General features: G+C 46.1%; 1 long non-coding RNA gene across 1 annotated transcript; it reads left to right on the forward strand.

The window, feature by feature from the left end:
• Positions 1–805: 805 nt before the first annotated feature.
• On the forward strand, positions 806–3,799 carry LOC129394005 (uncharacterized). The gene is made up of 2 exons (XR_008621179.2): positions 806–1,365; positions 3,409–3,799. It is a non-coding gene; the product is annotated as an uncharacterized LOC129394005 (long non-coding RNA).
• Positions 3,800–8,086: the final 4,287 nt, after the last annotated feature.

The following is an 8,086-nucleotide window of genomic DNA, read 5'->3' on the forward strand; positions in this document are numbered from 1 at the left end:
CCTGACAGAGCACACCATGTTATTCTCAATGTGTGAACTCAGAAAAGGGCACATGAAATCATCTTCCCTGAGCACAGTGACTCAGTTACTACCCAATTATCACAAGTACCCAACCCAGGACCTCAGGACCTTGGCATTTTACCCTGTGGAGAAATAGACTTGGCATGACAAAAGTAACAATTATGAAGTTACAAAGGTTTAAAAAAAAATCTTTGAGAGTGGGTGCGGTGGCTCATGCCTGTAATCCCAGCACTCTGGGAGGCCAAGGTGGGTGGATCACTTGTGGTTAGGAGTTTGAGGCCAGCCTGGCCAATATAGTGAACCCCCGTCTCTACTAAAAATACAAAAATTAGCTGAGTGTGGTGGTGCACACCTGTAATCCCAGCTACTCAGAAGGCTGAGGCAGGAGAAATGCTTGAACCCAGGAGGCAGAGCTTGCAGTGAGCTGAGATTACGCCACTGCACTCCAGCCTGGGGTGACAGAACAAGGCTCTGTTTCAAAAAAAATGATTTTGAGTTCTGAAGCTTTCTGAACCGCTAACATGTATGGCTGCTGGCTTCCTTGCTGAGAGGGCACGTGAACATCAGCTTGGTGCTTTCATCCTTGGGCAGGGAGGAATGGCAGAGAAGAAGCTCTGAAAAGCATCTCCTCTACAAAGGCGATGAGAACACTGGCAAAACGTCAAAATCAACTTTTTCAGAACTCTGGAAATTATCCAAAGGCTTGCAACAATTGAAGGAATGTTTAAGAAAAACAGCCTGAATCTCAGTAAGAACAGCAGGTTTGTGACATTTTTGTCAGGCCTCTGAGCCCAAGCTAAGCCATCATATCCCCCGTGACCTGCACGTACCTGCACGTACACATCCAGATCGCCAGTTCCTGCCTTAACTGATGACATTCCTCCACAAAAGAAGTGAAAATGGCCTGTTCCTGCCTTAACTGATGACATTGTCTTGTGAAATTCCTTCTCCTGGCTCATCCTGGCTCAAAAGCTCCCCTACCGAGTACCTTGTGACCCCCACTCTGCCCGCCAGAGAACAACCCCCCTTTGACGGTAATTTTCCTTTACCTACCCAAATCCTATAAAACGGCCCCACCCCTATCTCCCTTCACTGACTCTCTCTTCGGACTCAGCCCGCCTGCACCCAGGTGAAATAAACAGCCATGTTGCTCACACAAAGCCTGTTTGGTGGTCTCTTCACATGGACGCAAGTGAAATTTGGTGCCGTGACTCGGATCAGGGGACCTCCCTTGGGAGATCAATCCCCTGTCCTCCTGCTCTTTGCTCCGTGAGAAAGATCCACCTACGACCTCAGGTCCTCAGACTGACCAGCCCAAGAAACATCTCACCAATTTCAAATCCGGTAAGCGGCCTCTTTTTACTCTCTTCTCCAACCTCCCTCACTATCCCTCAACCTCTTTCTCCTCTCAATCTTGGCGCCGCACTTCAATCTCTCCCTTCTCTTAATTTCAATTCCTTTCATTTTCTGGTAGAGACAAAGGAGACAGGTTTTATCCGTGGACCCAAAACTCCGGTGCTGGTCACGGACCAGGCAAGGCAGCCTTCCCTTGGTGTTTAATCATTGCAGGGACGCCTCTCTGATTATTAATCCAGGTTTCAGAGGTGTCAGACCATGCAGGGATGCCCGCCTTGGTCTTTCACCCTTAGCGGCAAGTCCCGCTTTTCTAGGGGAGGGGCAAGTACCCCAACCTTCTCTCCGTGTCTCTACCCCTTCTCTGCCTTTCTGGGGGGCAAGAAACCCCCAACCCCTTCTCCTTCACCTTTAGCGGCAAGTCCCATTTTTCTGGGGGAGGGGCAAGTATGCCAACCTTGTATCTCTGCCCCTCGATTCCTTATTTCCACACCCCGACCTCTTATATCTCTGCACCCTGATCTCTTATTTCCGTGCCCCAACCTCTTCTATCTCTGCGCCCCGATCCCTTATTTCCGCACCCCAACCTCTTATATCTCTGTGCCCCGATCCCTTATTTCCACACCCCGACCTCGTATCTCTGCGCCCCGACCACTTTCCCGCTTTTCTGGAGGGTAAGAACCCCCGAACCCCTTCCCTCCATGTCTCTACTCTCTCTTTTCTCTGGGCTTGCTTCCTTCACTATGGGCAACCTTCCACCCTCCATTCCTCCTTCTTCTCTCTTAGCCTGTGTTCTTAAGAACTTAAAACCTCTTCAACTCTCACCTGACCTAAAATCTAAGCATCTTTTCTTCTGCAATGCTGCTTGACCCCAATACAAACTTGACAGTAGTTCCAAATAGCCAGAAAATGGCACTTTCAATTTTTCCATCCTGCAAGATCTAAATCATTCTTGTCATAAAATTGGCAAACGGTCTGAGGTGCCTGACGTCCAGGCATTCTTTTACACACTGGTCCCTTCCTAGTCTCTGTGCCCAATGCAACTCATCCCAAATCTTCCTTCTTTCCCTCCTGCCTATCCCCTCAGTCCCAACCCCAAGCGTCGCTGAGTCTTTCTAATCTTCCTTTTCTACAGACCCATCTGACCTCTCCCCACCTCCCCAGGCTGCTCCTCGCCAGGTGGAGCTAGGTCCCAATTCTTCCTCAGCCTCCGCTCCTCCACCCTATAATCTTTTTATCACCTCCCCTCCTCACACCTGGTCCGGTTTACAGTTTCATTCCATGAGTAGCCCTCCCCCACCTGCCCAGCAATTTCTTCTTAAAAAGGTGGCTGAAGCTAAAGGCATAGTCTAGGTTAATGCTCCTTTTTCTTTATCCGACCTGTCCCAAATCAGTTAGCATTTAGGCTCTTTTTCATCAAATATAAAAAACCCAGCCCAGTTCATGGCTCATTCGGCAGCAACCCTGAGATGCTTTACAGCCCTAGACCCTAAAAGGTCAAAAGGCCATCTTATTCTCAATATACATTTTATTACCCAATCCGCTCCCGACTTTAAATAAAACTCCTTCCGGCCCTCAAACCCCACAATAGGATTTAATTAATCTCGCCTTCAAGGTGTACAATAATAGAAAAAATTTGCAATTCCTTGCCTCCACTGTGAGACAAACCCCAGCCACATCTCCAGCACACAAGAACTTCCAAATGCCTGAACCGCAGCGGCCAGGCGTTCCTCCAGAACCTCTTCCCACAGGAGCTTGCTACACATGCCAGAAATTTGGCCACTGGGCCAAGGAATGCCCACAGCCCGGGATTCCTCCTAAGCCGTGTTTCTTCTAACAACCCCACAATATCACCCCTTACCACATGATCTTTCTTCAGCTTAATCTCTCCCACTCTAGGTTCCCACGCCGCCCCTAATCCCGCTCGAAGCAGCCCTGAGAAACATCGCCCATTATCTCTCCATACCACCCCCCAAAATTTTCACCGCCCCAACACTTTACCACTATTTCATTTTATTTTTCTTATTAATAAAGAAGACAGGAATGACAGGCCTCTGAGCCCAAGCTAAGCCATCATATCCCCTGTGACCTGCACGTACCTGCACGTACACATCCAGATCGCCAGTTCCTGCCTTAACTGATGACATTCCTCCACAAAAGAAGTGAAAATGGCCTGTTCCTGCCTTAACTGATGACATTGTCTTGTGAAATTCCTTCTCCTGGCTCATCCTGGCTCAAAAGCTCCCCCACCGAGTACCTTGTGACCCCCACTCTGCCCGCCAGAGAACAACCCCCCTTTGACTGTAATTTTCTTTTACCTACCCAAATCCTATAAAACAGCCCCACCCCTATCTCCCTTCGCTGACTCTCTCTTTGGACTCAGCCCGCCTGCACCCAGGTGAAATAAACAGCCATATTGCTCACACGAAGACTGTTTGGTGGTCTCTTCACACAGACGTGAGTGAAAATTTTAACTTGGGCTATTCCTATCCCCTCTGATATGGTAATACAGGAGTTACTAAGAAATTATTCCAGTCAGTTAGAGCAGGTAAAAGAGTTCTCAGTGGAATTTTCCTTTAATAAAAAGCAGCCCCCAAACCACTTCTTCACTAACAGAAAGCAGCCTGAAAAATCAAGCTTCAGGCATAGATATGCAAGCTAGGTGCTTGCATATGTAAATGCCAGCAGGTGTATCTGGAAGCCAGGTACATTCAATATGGTGATTCCCGCTCCCTTTTCTTTGTCACCATATGTGCGTGTTTCATGGCATCAGCCAGGTAAAGCCACGTGTGCAGGTGTCACGGTGACAGCCAGGTAGAAGTCACATTTGCATAATAAATGATTAGGGTGGGAGGGCCAGTTTCTCCGTAGGCTATGTAAATGACACACCTAGTCAAACCAATCCCCTGGGCCCTGTGTAACTGGATCACTGCCTCCTAAAGCCTCTCTACAAAATCAATCACGTTCCACCCCAAACCTGGAAACCCTCTCTTGGGTGACCTGCTTTCTCAAAATGAGAAATCTTTCTCTCCCTTTCCTCTTCTTTGTCTATTAGACTTTGCAGTGCTAAACCCACTCCTTGTGTGTGACTGTGTCCTTACTTTTCTTGGTGTGAGACAATGAACCCCAGGTATTTACTCCAGACAATGGAGCTGTTTCAACGGTTTGGCTGTGTCCCCACCCAAATATCATCTTGAATTGTAATCACCATAATCCCCACGTGTGTAGGGAGAGAGCTGGTGGGAGGTGACTGGATCATGGGGGATGGTCTCCCATGCTGTTCTCATGATAGTGAGTGAGTTCTCACAAAATCTGATGGTTTCATAAGGGGCTCTTCCTCCTTCACTCCTCACTCTGTCTCTTGCCTGCCACCATGTGAAGAAGGTGCCTGCTTCCTTGCTTCCCCTTCTGCCATGATTGGGTTTCCTGAGGCCTCCCTAGCCATGTGGAACTGTGAGTTAATTAAACCGCCTTCCTTTATAAATTACTCAGTCTCGGGTAGTATCTTTATAACAGTGTGAGAATGGACTCATACACCCTCCTCCCCAGCTTTGCAGTCTCCTTAAAAACTAACAGCCTGGCAGCCTCTGGAGGGGGAGGGGGACGGCACAAGGGGTTTGGTGCTCTCTCAAAACACCGTTCTCAGATCGTGGTCATTCTTTGACTTATCGGGAAGTTCTCTGGGAACCTCCATTCACAGGGCTTTTAAACATTTTACCTGGCTCTGATGCCAGTGGGCTGAGGGAGGCCCACAAAAGCAGGTGGGACCTTGACCCCAGCAGTGTCCAGAATGTTGACATCATCATGAGAAGGAATTCAAGGATGAGTCAGAAAACAGGGAAAGCGTGGAGATTTATTATAAAGGGAAAACTCAAAAAAAGGGGAGTGTGCATACTCAAGAGAGAGTCTTACAATGGGGTTTGTGGTTTCTATCTTCATGGGTTTCTTTCACCAAAGGGGTGGAATATTCATGAAGATTCCTGGAAAAAAGTAGAGATTTCTTGGAACTCTGGTGCCACTCATTTTTACACCAAATACAGGTATTCCCGTAACTGTTATGGTACTGATGGGCATGTGATTGAGTATGTTAATGAGCATACAATGAATTCCTAGGAGAAACCTAGGTCAAATCCAGTGCCATGTTGGGTCCAGTTAGTCTTAGCCAGCTTGGTTCACAACCCTGCAGCTATTCTGACAGTTACCTTTTGCTTAGCCATGCGAAACTACTGCCTGGAATTTTCTGTTCTCTTGTGACCACCGTGTGTTATTCCTGTCTCAACTCAGTTTCCATCAATTCCTGAGGCATTTGTCAAAAACAATCAGGGGGCTGGGTGTGGTGGCTCACGCCTGTAATCCCAACACTTTGGGAAGCCGAGGTGGGAGGATTGCTTGAGCCCAGGAGTTTGAGACCAGCCTGGGCAATATGGCAAGACTCTGTCCCCACCAAAAAACTGAACAACAAAAACAATCAGGGATGATTGTTTAATATTGCAGTTGCCTGAGCCAGTGACAACAGCTGAGACCAACTCAAAAGCTGACCAAAAATCTTAAAAGAAAATTTGGGGAATGAGATATGAAATGTGAAAGGAAAGTAAAAACTTGGGACCCTACTTCACTCTGCCAAAAGGAAAAAATTAATCTGAAAGCTGAGTCATGCAAGAAGCTGCCTTTTCTTTTGTTCCTAAGCAGATAGCTACAGATAAAAGGTCAAATATCTTCACAGGTAGCTACTCTATTTTCATGTTATCTTATATAATGTGCTGATTTACTGAGAGTGAGAGGAATATATAATTGACTCTTCCCCTACTGCTCGTTTTCCCTTGCAACATGTGGATGACCATGCCTTCCCTCTTTCCCCTCCAGTCCACTCTGCCCCTTTAAATACTGAAGTGCTCAAATTCATCTTTGGAGAAAGGCACAGACCACAGACTGTTTCTGTGATTCTGTGTTTTTTTCTTCCAGGGAAGTCCTTAAACTTGGCCAAATAAATGTCTAAATTGATCAAGACCTGTCTCAGATACTTTTTGCTTTACCCCATTGAGGGCTTTGAAAAGTTTCAATATATTCCTGAGAATCTGGACTGCTCTGCACACCCGTGTGAGATATTCTCCTTTATTTAAAGTGAACTGATTATGAACAGCAATCACATCCACAAAATACCTTCATGGCAACACCTAGTGTTTGAATGAGTAACTGGGGACCAGAGACTAGTCAAGTTGACACAGAAAACTGATCATCACAAGAGAGAACAGAGCTATATAGGAACAAAATGTTTATATAGTATTGAAATTGATATTAATCATCCTTGGGGCAGAGCTCAGCATACCTCCCACCATCCCACTGGTATGCCCCAAAGCCCACTCATGACTATACATGTGAAAGTATTGAGAGATAAATGGGCATGATATATGCAACCTATTCTCCCAAGGTTCCAGGAAAATAATTATGTAAACATATACACAGAGAATGATAAAGCAAATGTGACAAAATATAAAGCATTGTTAAATCTGGCTAATAGGTACATAAGAATTCCTTATGCATCCTTGCAACTTTTCTGTGAGTTTGAAATTATTTCAAAATAAAACTTTTTAGAAAATGTCCACAAAAAGCTTTGTAGAAGAACATTAATATCACCTTCATTAAAAATAGCCAAGGCTGGGTACAGCGGCTCATGCTTATAACGCCAGCTCTTTGGGAGGCCAGGAGTTCAGGAACAGCCTGGGCAACATGGCAAGAACCTGTCTCTACAAAAACACAACAAAACAAACAAACCAACAAAAAAACCCCACACACAAAAATTAGTGGGGTATGGTGGCATGTGCCTGTGTTTGCAGCTACTTGGAAGGCTGAGGCAGGAGGATCACGTTAGCCCAGGATGTCCAGGTTGCAGTGAGCGGTGATTACGCCGCTGCACTCCAGCCTGGGTGACACAAGGAGACCCTATCTCAAAATAAATAAATAAATAAATAAAAATTTAAAAAGGGAGAGCAGTCTTACCCCTATATTTAAAAAATGAAAAACCTTAGAAAATAGTTTTTTTGTTTGTCTACTTCTTTGTTTTGAGACGGAGTCTCACTCTGTCGCCAGGCTGGAGTGCAGTGACACGATCTTGGCTCATTGCAACCTCCACCTCCCGGGTTCAAGTGGTTCTGCTGCCTCAGCCTCCTGAGTAGCTGGGACTACAGGCATGCATCGCCACGCCCAGCTAATGTTTTTTCTATTTTTAGTAGAGATGTGGTTTCACCATGTTGGCTGGGATGGTCTTGATCTCTTGACCTCATGATCCGCCCACCTTGGCCTCCCAAAGTGCTGGGATTACAGGCGTGAGCCACCGCGCCTGGACAAAAATAGTTTTTTTAATTGGAAAAAATCCGCATTTTAAGATATTTGCTGAGCCTGTAATCCCAGCTACTAGGGAGGCTGAAGCCCAGGAGGATCGCTTGAGCCTAGGAGTTTGACGCTAGCCTGGGTAACGTGGCAAGACCCTGTCTCTAAATCAATCAATCAATCAATCTGTCTATCTATCATCTATCTAATTTGCTGATAATAAATATAGCTAAGATTGATGGAGGATTTATATGCCGGACACTGGGCTAAGCTTTACCTACTTCTAGTGTCTAATCCTCACAACCACCCTATAATGTAGATACTTATGCCTATTTTACAGATGAGGAAACAGACTGAGGGAAGTTAAGTAATTTGCCTAAGGTCT

Source organism: Pan paniscus, chromosome 16 (assembly GCF_029289425.2).
Source record: "Pan paniscus chromosome 16, NHGRI_mPanPan1-v2.0_pri, whole genome shotgun sequence".
NCBI classification, from domain to species: Eukaryota; Metazoa; Chordata; class Mammalia; order Primates; family Hominidae; genus Pan; species Pan paniscus.